Below are 12,883 nucleotides of genomic sequence, written 5' to 3'. Positions count from 1 at the left end.
CACAATGGAATATTACTCAGCTATCAAAACAATGACTTTATGAAATTCATAGGCAAATGGTTGGAACTGAAAAATATCATCCTGTGTGAGGTAACCCAATCACAGTAAAACACACATGGTATGCACTCATTGATAAATGGATATTAGTCCAAATGCTCAAATTACCCTTGATGCACAGAATATATGAATCTCAAGAAGGATGACCAAAATGCGAATGTTTCACTCCTCCTTTAAAAGGGGAACAAGCATACCCTTGAGTGGAAATATGGAAGCAAAGTTTAGAGCAGAGGCAGAATGAATGCCCATTCAGAGCCTGCCCCACATGTGGCCCATATATATATATATATATATATATATATATATATATATATATATATATATATATATTATAGCCACCCAATTAGATAAGATGGATGAAGCAAAGAAATGCAGGCTGACAGGAACCGGATGTAGATCTCTCCTGAGAAACACACCCAAAATACAGCAAATACATAGGCGAGTGCCATCATTAAACCACTGAACTGAGAACGGGACCCCTCTTGAAGGAATTAGAGAAAGGATTGAAAGAGCTTGAAGGGGCTTGAGACCCCATATGAACAACAATGCCAACCAACCAGAGCTTCTAGGGAGTAAGCCACTACCCAAAGACTATAAATTGACTGACCCTGGGTGCCAACCTCATAGGTAGTAATGAATAGCCTAGTGAGAGCACCAGTGGATGGGGAAGCCCTTGGTCCTGCTATGACTGAACCCCCAGTGAATGTAATTGTTGTTGGGGGGAGGGCGGTAATGGGAGGAGTAATGGGAGGGGAACACCTAGAGAGAAGTGGAGGACGGGTTAGGGGGATATTGGCCAGTAAACCGGGAAAGGGAATAACAATTGAAATGTAAATAAGAAATACTGAATTTAATAAAGATGAAAAAAAGAAGTTAAAGCAAAACTTGCTGTTGGATGAAGCAATAGAGATTATTAGAACCTTTAGTATTGTCTAATAAATTGTTTTTATAATAAAAATTGAAGATATTCTAGGAAATATTGTCCATTTCTAACTTTTTTAAATTTTAAAATAAATACATCATTTTCCCTTTTCATTCAACTCTTCAATCCTTCACAATAATACTCTTCAAAACTCTGAGATTCATACTGTTCATTTAGAAATAACATATAAATAGAACCTGAATCATCCATACAACATAACTTATAGATAAAATATTTCAGGACTGAACTCTTCGTGTTATATTGCATAGTGGAAATCTCAGTCCTTGCGTAGACTAGTTCTTCAATTTCAACATTCCTTGATTGTAGTCCTCTGCATATGGTTGAATCCTCATGAAATTGAACTCATCCAGTTTAGTATGCCTATCAATATCTCCCTTTTCCCATTTTTATTCAGAAAATCAAATTTATGAGGCAACATGGATGCTGTATCTCTACCATGTGTAGGAGTGTATTCTCACAACAAACTTCCTGTTCCTCTCACTCTTGTAACATTTTTACTTGCAACATTTTCTTGCTCTTTGAAACCTAAGCTTTATATACAATTTTATTGTAGATGAATCCGATAGGGATAGGCAGGACAAGATCTCTTACGCTCTGAATTTGTTTAAATTTGGTTCTCAGTAATAAAACCCATCTGTTTCAATCTACATTTCTCTTAGGTATTAGAAATATACTGTTTTGTGAGTATAATAATAAATAAAATGTAGTTAGGATTCATGTTGGTTTAGTAAAGCAGCAGTTTCTCTTTTTAGATCCCCAAAATCTCTACTTCTGGAAAGTTGTGTAGGTTTCCAACAAAGCTTTCCTTTCCTCCCCAAAACAGAAAATATTCCTAAATCATTTTGTTCAGCCACTTGTGATCTAAAATCAAAACAAGATACATATTCAACAAAATTTAATACGTACATGTATTCTAGAACTTGGTTTACAGATACAACCTAGGACAAAGTTATTTTCCATGAAGGAAAAATATATACCAAGAGATAATTGTATTAAACAGTTAAAGCAAGTTATACAAAAAAATTTAAAAAAAAAGTGTTTCCAGTCTGAAGTGGTGGCACAACTTTAAGCCCAGAACTAAGAAGACAAGGATGCAGATTATATGCCCAAGGCCAGCCTGGTTCATACAGTGTGTTTCAGCACTGACATTTCATGGAATGTGTAATGATGGCATGTCATATAGAGTTAGGTGGTCACAATTCTGATCTTTCTGATAATGTAGTGAACATTCATCAACTGAGAGAATATTCAGCCACACAACTCCTTTTTTACGGCACCTATAGAACAATTGCTATACATGTTTGGAAAGCTAGATTATAGGAATTAAGAGTCTAGTTGTAATCTCATACTTGTCCCTCAGTCTATGTTCTCTAGAATACCAGTTTTGTCTGATCACTTCCCAGGACTTGCTCAGCACCTAACACTGCTAGAGTGAAGGGTTACTTCCACACTTCTAAGCTATACCTCACAGATGCTCACTGCTCACTTAAAGCATTTTTGTGACTTAATGATGTGAACAAGTGTTTCCAAGAAGTACTTCATCTCCACAAGCAGACACCCTGTGTCATGACTTCGTCATCCTCTAGGGTCATGAAGCCTGAAGTCTTTTAAGGGTAAAATTGAGGACTTTTATTTACTTGTACTTGAGGTTTCTGCAGGGTGATAAATATGGATCTATTTCCATTCTTCCTCATGCAGATATTCAGTTAGGCCAGCACCAGTTGCTGAAGGCACACTGCTTTCTTCCTGGAATTATTTTGACTTCTTTATAAAAGGCAATTGTCTGCAACTGTGCAGTATTATTTCTGGGACTTTAATTTTATTCTGCTGACCAATTTGTCTGTTCCTGTATCAATATTGTACATTTTCATTACTCAAGATCTGTAGGACACGAAGTCAGACTGTGAGATCTTAATGATTGCCTATAAGTGTGATTCAAGATTTAGCTGAATTTCTTTTACAAAAGGGGGTATCTTTGTGTTTGTGGCAAACAAAATAAGATTTGAAGCAGTTGATGAACATGTAATACCTTTTTTTGCTTATGATTTATTTTGGGTTGAGGTCTATTTTACTACCTACTGTAATGGTTCCAGAATCTTGCTCCTAAGGTCCATTTATATAAATTTTTCCCACTATTTATTTTGAGATAATGTATATCTTTGAAGTTGAGGTATATTACTCGAAGGCAGCTAAAGGATTGATTAGATGAAGAAAAGCATACAAAAATATCCAACACCACTTCATAAAAAGTTATGGCATCCAATATGTGTGAATTACTCAAACATGATGATTGTAGTTTATGACACACAGACAACAGTAATAATTTTGATATCTTTTAAAATAGCACTTAATTTTTATAACAAATTTTCAAATTGCGGAGAGTTACAAGAATATGACTCATGCATTTAGTATAAAAAATAAAATTATATTTGGGATAGGTTGTGAAGCTTAACTGACTTTGGGAAAGGGTTGGTAAACAGGGACCAAATAATTTATTGAGCAAGACAATTTTGTACAAAGTCTCACAAAAGATACCAGTAGGAAAGGCAGCATATATTGGAGTATGTTATAGTTTATGCTCAGCTCTGGTGAATTTTTCTGAAAGTAAACATGAGTGAGCATAACAAATAAGCTGTTTTCTGTCAATTTTTTGTTTTGATTTGTGATTATTCAAAATATACAAGAGTGCATAAATCTTGAAGATTTCAACAAATGAGTAAACAAAGCATACCATATATGACTTACTTATTTTACTTTAAAAATGGATATTCATTATTGCCATGTATACTGCATTTTTTGTGGATGCTGCAAACTTTATTGATGGTATTCAAGAGAGTAGGGATGGCTCCCTATAATCATCCTGCTATTATGGAGATCAGGGGTAGAAATTTTGAGGGAGATGCTAAGTCTCGGGGACCAAATTGGGACAGGGAATCTTCAGCAACTGAGGGCCTCACTCTTGCTCTTAGGATCCTTACTGGGGTTGGGAAGGTTTTCCAGGGTTTCTTACTTCTTGGAGCCCAGATATTCCATGAGGTCTCTGTAGAAGTATTCATTGTCATTCCAGGTAATGAACTTTACAGAGTTGTCATTTAGAGCACTATCAGCCCCAGTATTAAAAATAAAAGAGTAAGAGAAGCTACTGAAGCCGCAGCATACAAACTGATCCTCAGTGTAACCCAACATGCCCTTTAATGGTCTCTCAGATGTCTGCTTCACTACCTTCTTTATATCATCATACTAGGAAGGTTTCACCAGGAGGCATGGGTAATCCACAATGGATATTTTGGAATAGAAATATGAAAGGCCATCCTGGTGAGTTTCCATTTAGCTTTGGGTTGGCCTTGCCCACAGACTTGGCAGTACCAGTGGATGCAGGGTTGATATTCTGGGCTATCCCATGGCCATCACATATCAGCTTTCCAGGGGGCCCATCCACAGTCTTCTGAGTGGCAGTGATTGCATGAATTGTGGTCATGAACACTTCCATAATGCCAAAGTTGTCATGGATGCCTTTGGCTAGAGTGGCTATTCAGTTGTTGGTGCAGGATATATTGCTGACAATTGTGAGTGAGTTGTTATATTTCTCTCGGTTAACACATATCACAAACATGGGGGCATATGCCAAAGGGGCAGAGATGATTACATTTTTGGCCCCACCCTTTATGTGGGTCCAGGCCTTTTCCATGGTAGTGAAGATGCCAGTAGATTCCATGACAAACAGCAGCAACATCAACCTATTTGACAAAGGCACGATCTCACTCCTGGAAGAAGGTGATGGCTTTCCTGCTAATGACAATATTTCCACTCTTAGCCTAAACTTTGACATTAAATTTGCCTTGGGTAGAGTCATACTGGAATATTCAGAGAATAAAGTTGAGGTCAATGAAGGGGTCGTTTATGGCAAAAAATCTTCATTTTGTCAGACGCAGAGAAGGCAGCCCCGGTAATCAGGCACCTAAAACGTCCAGATCTGTTCATTCTGACCTTCACCGTCTTTTGTACAGGACAAGACTGGCATTGCACAAGATGTGGCTGTCTCTGGAACAGGGAGGTGCAGAGAGTTATCAACTGAATTCTTAGAATTTTAACAGTGTAATTCTATGGATATGGATTCTTAAATATAACTATTTAGACTAAAACTCACAAACGAATCTTATAAGAATTTAAGGGAATAGACTTAATGTAATGAAGAAATGCTAGAAAAGTGGATGAAGTTAAACACATAAGATTTGTAGGCCCACTGTTCTCATAGTCAAATCACAATTTAGATGACAGACATAAAGGGTGTACATACAAATATGAAACTTTTCTCAAACTTTCAAGAATTATATCATCTTTTTAAAAAGAATTGAGGATATAACTGGATGTGAACCTTTAAACTTAAGACCTAGGAAATTCAGAATTTTCTGAGTCTGATAATAGCAATGTGTATCTTTTTAGAAGTGTGTGTGTGTGTGTGTTTGTCTGTGTCTGTCTTTGTGTGTCTGTGTGTGTTCGTGTGCATATGTATGTGCATGTGTGTTTGTGTTTGTATGTTTGTGGGTATGTGCACATGTGTTTCCACATCTTGCACAGAGAAAGTAGAATGGAATTTCATTTGGAATGTGAATAGGCATGAAGTAATTGGGAATGAGTATATCATATAAAGCTTGTAGTATGGACATATCAATGAAAATACCATTTTTGTATTGAAAATTAAGCATGCATACAATGTCATGAAGGAAGAAAGAGGTTGATTGAACTGAGAAATGATTTAGCAGCAAGATGGGCAAGTGTAATGTTGATGGAGGTGCATATATTTGCAGAATATATGCTACATATTTGTTAGTGTGCCATAATAAAAACCAAAATAATGTGTGATATTTCCATAATAATAATTATTATTAAACACAAAAACATGAATACTAAATCTGGACTACTGCAAATTTCATTTGAACTCTTCTTTTTCTCTTTTTCATTGGTTATTTTATTTACTTACTTTTCTCTTTTTATCTTTTTTTTCTGTATTAACTTGAGTATTTCTTATTTACATTTCGATTGTTATTCTTTTTCCCAGTTTCCTGGCCAACTTCACCCTAACCCCTCCCCGTCTCTTTATATATGGGTGTTCCCCTCCCCATCCTCCATCCATCACTGCCCCACATGTGGCCCATATATATATATACAGTGTTTGAACTTAGCCATTCTCACTGGTATGAGGTGAAATCTCAGGGTTGTTTTGATTTGCATTTCCCTTATGACTAAAGATGTTGAACATTTCTTTAGGTGTTTCTCAGCCATTCAGCATTCCTTAGCTGTGAATTTTTTTTTTAGTTCTGAACCACTTTTTTTTTTTAAGTTGTAATTGTGTTGAATTTAACTTCTTTTTTTTTTTTATTAACTTGAGTATTTCTTATTTACATTTCGACTGTTATTCCCTTTCCCGGTTTCCGGGCAAACATCCCCCTAATTCCTCCCCCTCCCCTTCTTTATGGGTGTTCCCCTCCCCATCCTCCCCCCACTGCTACCCTCCCCCCAACAATCATGTTCACTGGGGGTTCAGTCTTAGCAGGACCAAGGGCTTCCCCTTCCACTGGTGATCTTACTAGTATATTCATTGCTACCTATGAGGTCAGAGTCCAGGGTCAGTCCATGTATAGTCTTCAGGTAGTGGCTTAGTCCCTGGAAGCTCTGGTTGCTTGGCATTGTTGTTCATAAGGGGTCTCGAGCCCCTTCAAGTTCTTCCAGTTCTTTCTCTGATTCCTTCAACGGGGATCCTATTCTCAGTTCAGTGGTTTGCTGCTGGCATTTGCCTCTGTATTTGCTGTATTCTGGCTGTGTCTCTCAGGAGAGATCTACATCCGGCTCCTGTCGACCTGCACTTCTTTGCTTCATCCATCTTGTCTAATTGGGTGGCTGTATATGTATGGGCCACATGTTCATAGCAGCCTTATTTACAATAGCCAGAAGCTGGAAAGAACCCAGATGCCCTTCAACAGAGTAATGGATACAGAAAATGTGGTACATCTACACAATGGAATATTACTCAGCTATGAAAAACAATGCCTTTGTGAAATTCATAGACAAATGGTTGGAACTGGAAAATATCATCCTGAGTGAGGTAACCCAATCACAGAAAAACACACAGGGTATGCACTCATTGATAAGTGGCTATTAGCCCAAATGCTTGAATTACCCTAGATGCATAGAACACATGAAATTCAAGACGGATGATCAAAATGTGAATGCTTCACTCCTTCTTTAAAAGGGGAACAAGAATACCCTTGGCAGGGAATAGAGAGGCAAAGATTAAAACAGAGACAGAAGGAACACCCATTCAGAGCCAGCCCCATATTTACTTACTTTTCAAAAGTTTTCTCCCATCCGAGATCCACTTTGCCAAACTTCTAGGCCATCCCACTCGCTCCTTCATTATATGAGGGTGCTCACCCAACCACTTGCTCATTTCTGTCTGTCCGGACTTGCATTCCATAAAGCATTTTTCACAGAACCAAGAGGATCTCTTTCTACTAATGCCAGCCATATTAGGCCACCCTTTGTTTTATATGCATGTTTATCCATTGGACCTTCCATGTATATTCTTTGTTTGGTGGTTAAGTTCATGCGAGCTCTAGGGTGTCTGGTTTGTTGATACTGTTGTTCTTATATGGAGTTGCAGACCCATTTAGCTCTTTCAGTACTTCCCCTTTATCCTCCATTGGAGTCTGCATAGTCAAACTGATAGTTTCCTGCAAGAATCTGCATCTGTATTTTTCAAGCTCTGGAAGAGCTTTTCAGAGGACTGCTATATCAGGCTCCTGCCTGCAAAGACTTACTGGAAGCAGCAATAGTGTCTGGTTTTGGTGGTTGCATATTAGTTAGTTTCCGAGGTTGTGTAGTCTTTAGGAGACATTTTTTTCAGTCTTTGCTCTACTATTTATTTCCGTATTTCCTTCACACAGGAACAATTCTGAATTAAATATTTTTAATGAAGTGTATGTGTCCCCATAACTCACACTTGAAATTTCCTTCTGTATTTTTTTTAACATTTCAGTGTGAATTTTTTTTTTGTTTTTCATCTTTATTAACTTAGGTATTTCTTATTTACATTTCAATTGTATTTCCTTTCCCGGTTTCCCAGTCAACATACCCCTCAACTGTTCACCTCCCCTTCTTTATGTTTGTTCCCCTCCCCATCTTTCCCACATTACCGCCCTCCCCCCAACAATCATGTTCACTGGGGGTACAGTCTAGGCAGGACCAAGGGCTTCCCCTTCCACTGGTGCTCTCACTAGGCTATCATTGCTACCTATGACGTTGGAGCTCAGGGTCAGTCCATGTATAGTCTTTGGGTAGTGGCTTACTCCCTAGAAGCTCTGGTTGGTTGGCATTGTTATTCATATGGGGTCTCAAGCCCCTTCAAGCTCTTCCAGTCCTATCTCTGATTCCTTCAACGGGGGTCCCGTTCTCAGTTCAGTGGTTTAATGCTGGCATTCACCTATGTATTTGCTGTATTATGGCTGTGTCTCTCAGGAGGGACCTACATCTGGTTCCTGTCGGCCTGCACTTCTTTGCTTCATCCATCTTATCTAATTGGGTGGCTGTATATGTATGGGTCACATGTGGGCAGGCTCGGAATGGGTGTTCCTTCTGCCTCTGTTCTATAGTTTGCCTCCCTATTCCCTCCCAAGGGTGTTCTTTTTCCCTTTTTAAAGAGGGAATGAAGTATTTGCATTTTGGTCATCCTTCTTGAGATTCATGTATTCTGTGCATCAAGGGTAATTTGAGCATTTGGACTAATATCCATTTATCAATGAGTGCATGCCATGTGTGTTTTTTTGTGATTGGGTTACCTCACTCAGGATGATATTTTTTCAATTCCATCCATTTGCCTATGAATTTCATAAAGTCATTGTTTTTGATAGCTGGGTAATATTCCATTGTGTAGATGTACCACATTTTCTGTATCCATTCCTCTGTTGAAGGGCATCTGGGTGCTTTCCAGCTTCTGGCTATTATAAATAACGCTGCTATGAACATAGTGGAGCATGTTTCTTTGTTATATGTTGGGGCATCTTTTGGGTATATGCCCAAGAGAGGTATAGCTGGATCCTCTGGTAGTTCATTATCCACTTTTCTGAGGAACCTTCAGACTGATTTCCCAAAAGGGTTTTACCAGTCTGCAATGCCACCAACAATGCAGGAGTGTTCCTCTTTCTCCACATTCTCCTCAGCATTTTCCGTCCCCTGAGTTTTAAACTTAGCCATTCTTACTGGTATGAGGTGAAATCTCATGGTTGTTTTGATTTGCATTTCCCTTATGACTAAAGATGTTGATCATTTCTTTAGGTGTTTCTTAGCCATTAAACATTCCTCAGCTGTGAATTCTTTGTTTAGCTCTGAACCCCATTTTTAATAGGGTTATTTGTCTCCCTGAAGTCTAACTTCTTGAGTTCTTTGTATATTTTGGATATAAGCCCACTATCAGTTATAGAATTGGTAAAGATCTTTTCCTAATCCGTTTGTTGCCTTTTTGTCCTAACCACAGTGTCCTTTGGCTTACAGAACTTTTGCAGTTTCGTGAGATCCCATTTGTCGACTCGTGATCTTAGAGCATAAGCCATTGGTGTTTTGTTCAGGAAATTTTCTCCAGTCCCCATGTGTTTGAGATTCTTTCCCACTTTTTCTTCTATTGATCTGAGTGTATCTGGTTTGATGTGGCAGTCCTTGATCCACTTGGACTTAAGCTTTGTACAGGATGATAAGCATGGTTATATCTGCATTCTTCTACATGCTGACCTCCAGCTGAACCAGCACCATTTGCTGAAAATGCTATCTTTTTTCCATTGGATGGTTTTGGCTCCTTTGTCAAAACTCAAGTGCCCATAGGTGTTTGGGTTCATTTCTGGGTCTTTGATTCTATTCCACTGGTCTATCTTTCTGTCTCTGTACAAATACCTTTCAGATTTTTATCACTATTGCTCTGTAATACTGCTTATGTTCAGGGATAGTGATTCCCCCAGAAGTCCTTTTATATTTGAGGATAATTTTAGCTATTGCGGTTTTTTTTGTTATTCCAGATAAATTAGCAAATTGTTCGAACTCTATGAAGAATTGGATTGGTATTTTGTTGGGGATTGCATTGAATCTGTAGATCGCTTTTGGTAAAATGGCCATTTTGATTATATTAATCCTGCCCATCCATGAGCATGGGAGATCTTTCCATCTTCTGAGATCTTCAATGTCTTTCTTCAGAGGCTTGAAGTTCTTATCATACAGATCTTTCACTTCCTTGTTTAAGGTCACACCGTATTTTATATTATTTGGGAATATCATGAATGGTGTCATTTCCCTAATTTCTTTCTCGGCTTGTTTCTCTTTGGTGTAGAGGAAGGCTATTGATTTATTTGAGTTAATTTTATACCCAGCCACTTTGCTGAAGGTGTTTATCAGGTTTAGTAGTTCTCTGGTGGAACTTTTGTGATCACTTAAACATATTATCATATCATCTAAATAGTGATATTGTGACTTCTTCTTTTCCAATCTGCATCCCTGTATGCCTGTATTTCTGCAGGCACTCAGAGCTATGAGTTCTCCTCTGAGTTGAGCTTTCATTGTGTCCTATAAGTTCGGGTATGTTGTACCTTCATTTTCATTAAATTCTAAGAAATCTTTCATTTCTTTCTTTATTTGTTCCTTGACCAGGTTATCATTAAGTAGAGCATTGTTCAACTTCCATGTATATGTGGGCATTCTTCCCTTATTGTTGTTGAAGACCAGCTGTAGCCTGTGGTGGTCTGATAGGACACATGGGATTATTTCAATCTTTCTTTATCTATTGAGGCCTGTTTTATGACCAATTATATGGCCAATTTTGGAGACAGTTCCATGAGGTGGTGAGAAGAAGGTGTATCCTTTTGTTTAGGATAGAATGATCTATAAATATCTGTTAAGTCCATTTGGTTCATGACTTCTTTTAGTCTGTCTATGTCTCTGTTTAATTTCTGTTTCCATGATCTGTTCATTCATGAGAGTGGAGTGTTGAAAACTCTTATTATTATTGTGTGAGGTGCAACGTGCATTTTGAGCTTTAGTTAGGTTTCTTTTATGTATGTAGTTGCCTCTGTATTTGGAGCAAAAACATTTATGATTAAGTGTTCATCTTGGTGGATTTTTTCCTTTGATGAATATGAAGTGTCCTTCCTTATATTTTTTGATGACTTTTGGTTGAAAATTGATTTTATTTGATATTAGAATGGCTATTCCAGCTTGCTTCCTTAGACCATTTGCTTGGAAAGTTGTTTCCCATTCTATCACTCTGAGGTAGTCTCTGTCTTTTTCCCTGAGGTATTTTTCCTGTAGGCAACAGAATGCAGGGTCTTCGTTGCATATCCAGTTTGTTAATCTATGTCTTTTTATTAGGGAATTGAGTCCATTGATGTGGAGAGATATTAAGGAATAGTGATTATTGCGTCCTGCATATTCGTCTTTGGATGTGAGATTATGTTTGTGTGCTTTTCTTCTCTTTGTTTTGTTGCCAAGATGATTAGTTTCTTGTTTTTGCCAGGGTGTAGCTTGCCTCCTTATGTTAGGCTTTACCATTAATTATCCTATGTAGTGCTGGATTTGTAGAAAGATATTGTGTAAATTTGTTTTTGTCGTGGAATATCTTGGTTTCTTCGTCTATGTTAATTGAGAGTTTTGCTTGATACAGTAACCTGGGCTCGCATTTGTGTTCGTTTAGGGTCTGCATGACATCTGTCCAGGATCTTCTGGCTTTCATATTCTCTGGTGAGACATCTGGTGTGATTCTGATAGGTTGGCCTTTATATGTTACTTGACATTTTTCTCTTACTGATTTTAATATTCTTTGTTTTTGCATTTGGTGTTTTGACTATTAAGTGAGGGGAGGAGTTTCTTTTTTGGTCCAATCTATTTAGAGTTCTGTAGGCTTCTTGTATGTTTATGGGCATCTCTTTCTTTAGGTTAGGGAAGTTTTCTTCTATGATTTTGTTGAAACTATTTATCGGGCCTTTGAGCTGGGTGTCTTCACTCTATTCTATACCTATTATCCTTAGGTTTGATCTTCTCATTGAGTCCTGGATTTCCTGTATGTATTGGACCTGTAGCTTTTTTCGTTTTACATTATCTTTTAAAGTTGTGTCAATGATTTCTATGCAATTTTCTGCTCCTGAGATTCTCTCTTCTATCTCTTGTATTCTGTTTGTGATGCCTGTATCTACTGTTCCTTTTCTCTTCCTTTGGTTTTCTATATCCAGGTTTGTGTCCCTTTGTGCTTTCTTTATTGCTTCTATTTCCATTTTTATTTCCTTCACCTATTTGATTGTGTTTTCCTGTAATTCTTTCAGGGATTTTTGTGATTCTTCTTCATAGGCTTCTACTTGTTTATTAATGTTTTCCTCTGTTTCACTAAGGGAGTTCTTTATGTCTTTCTTGATATTCTCCATCATCATCATCACATGTGATTTTAAATCTAGGTCTTGCTTTTCTGGTGTGTTTGAATATTCAGTGTTTGCTTTTGTGGGAGAATTGGGCTCCTGTGATGCCATGTATTCTTGGATTCTGTTGCTTTGGCTCTGGCGCTTGCCTCTCACCATGAGATTGTCTCTGGTGTTACGTGTTCTGCTGTTTCTGACAGTGGCTCGACCGTCATATAGTCCTGTGTGTCAGGAGTGCTGTAGGCCTGTCTTCCTTTTTTCTTTCAGCTAGTTATGGGAACAGAGTGTTCTGCTATCAGGCATGACGTCTTTCCTGTCTATTGGTCTTGAACTGTTCTTGTGGGCATGTATCCTGAGTCCACAAGGCAGGTCACTTGGAGCAGAAAAGTTGGTCTTACCTGTGGTCCTTCATCTGAATTTGCTCCTGGGCAGCTGCTTTTGA

The 12,883-nt window shown here is 38.0% G+C and overlaps 1 pseudogene; it reads right to left on the bottom strand.

Annotated features, from left to right (window-relative positions):
• Positions 1-4,006: 4,006 nt before the first annotated feature.
• On the bottom strand, positions 4,007-4,981 carry LOC116893438 (annotated as a pseudogene).
• Between the last annotated feature and the right edge of the window lie 7,902 nt (positions 4,982-12,883).

The sequence above is a fragment of the Rattus rattus genome, chromosome 2 (genome assembly GCF_011064425.1).
Source record: "Rattus rattus isolate New Zealand chromosome 2, Rrattus_CSIRO_v1, whole genome shotgun sequence".
Lineage (NCBI taxonomy): Eukaryota > Metazoa > Chordata > Mammalia > Rodentia > Muridae > Rattus > Rattus rattus.
This window is presented reverse-complemented; position numbering and strand designations above follow the sequence as displayed.